The sequence below is a fragment of the Lepidothrix coronata genome, unplaced genomic scaffold (genome assembly GCF_001604755.1).
Source record: "Lepidothrix coronata isolate B3197 unplaced genomic scaffold, Lepidothrix_coronata-1.0 Scaffold3234, whole genome shotgun sequence".
NCBI classification, from domain to species: Eukaryota; Metazoa; Chordata; class Aves; order Passeriformes; family Pipridae; genus Lepidothrix; species Lepidothrix coronata.
The window spans coordinates 1-1466 of NW_016693414.1; the positions used below are offsets into that span (position 1 = coordinate 1).

Sequence of the window (1466 nt, forward strand, 5' to 3'; positions counted from 1 at the left end):
CCCCCCCCGGATCCCTGCTAAAGCACATCGATGCGTGGCCTGGCTAATTTTTTTAACTTAGCTTTTTTGCTTTTAACTTCTCATGTTTTGACTCAGTCACTTGACTGGGAGGCTGCTGTGTGAAGGTGCACGAGGGTGGACTGGAGCACCTAAATGGAGGCCCCCAAACATGAGCATTTTCCCCTTAACCTTCCAGCACCATTGGGAATAATAATTCCTCGCAGGGCTGTTGCACAGCTTGATTCATTAAGGCTTATGAAGTGCTTTTAGCTCCGGCACTGGAAGGCTCTGTGCAAGTTATTTTGGACTGCTCAGGTGTTAGGAGAAGAGGCACTGCAGAAAGAATACAAATAAATCAAGAGAAACTGCCCCTTCCCTCCATCCAGCCCCTGCCCCCCACTGTTCTCCATCACTGTTGGTGTCAAACAGTTAATTTACAAGCCCAGCACTTTACAAAGCCCCTGGAGCACCAATTGTCCCTTTCTCATGCAACATCAGCTCCTCCAAACAGCCAGCTGAGTCTCCGGGGGTCAGCCTGCTCCTGCCCCTCCCAAGGCAACTTCAGCCCCTGTCCAAAACCGCCTGGGTACTTATTTCGGAACAAGTCAGATGCAGCATCACCCCCTTGCAGCAGGATGCGCTGGAACAAGCCCGGGGTTCTGAAATGTGCCATGTGCCTGGCCTGGGAGGCAATATTCAATTTGGGAAGGTGACCCAGATATCCCACCCAACCCACCACCCATCAGGGCAGCATTCCCACAGGCAGGAGCAGGGAACGCTCAGCCTGGCAGGACAAACCAGGAGAGCGATAGGTAAGGGAACAGGCTCGCGCCTGGGGAGGGTAAAAGGCAGTGGATCTTTCACACGGCTTTTTTTTTTTCCCTCCCTCGCTCCATCTCCCTCCCCTCCTGCAGTCTGTTGCACGGGAGCTGTCGGCCATGCTGTTCCAGTTCAGGGGCTCCTGCAACAGAAAAGATCAGCTGTTGGAGAACCCATGGAAAGCCCTGGGGGAGAGCCATGGCCGCAAGGTAATCAGCAGGCAAAGTTATTACCATTATGCTGCTAATTAATTCCCAGCTCATTACGTTTCCTGTGGCTAATTTGTACTCGCCGCTGATTTGATTAAACTCATCTCTATGCTAATAAATGTGTTTTCCATTTGTTTTAGCGACTGTAGGAAGAGAGCCCGGTATTTACATATTTTGACGTTTATCAAATAAAACGCGGCGCCTGAATTAATTCTGCTCTGATTTATAAGTGGAGGGGGGGAGGAAGGGGAGAAAGGGGATGCTGAGGGTCAGGAGTACATCGCGTGTGCTTGGCGGTGTTTGGTGGTGGGGGCTGCGCCGACGGGAGATGCTCCCGGGCATTCCATCCTCACCTGCCCCATCCTGCCCAGGGATGGCTCCTGCAACGCGGCTGCCACCTCCTTGGCTGCTCCCCTTCCATTTATTTCCCCTTCCCAA

The 1466-nt window shown here is 52.5% G+C and overlaps 1 long non-coding RNA gene across 1 annotated transcript; it reads left to right on the forward strand.

Moving 5' to 3' along the window:
- The first annotated feature begins 733 nt into the window (after positions 1-733).
- On the forward strand, positions 734-1140 carry LOC108491950. The gene is made up of 2 exons (XR_001872976.1): positions 734-812; positions 915-1140. It is a non-coding gene; the product is annotated as an uncharacterized LOC108491950 (long non-coding RNA).
- The last annotated feature ends 326 nt before the right edge of the window (positions 1141-1466 follow it).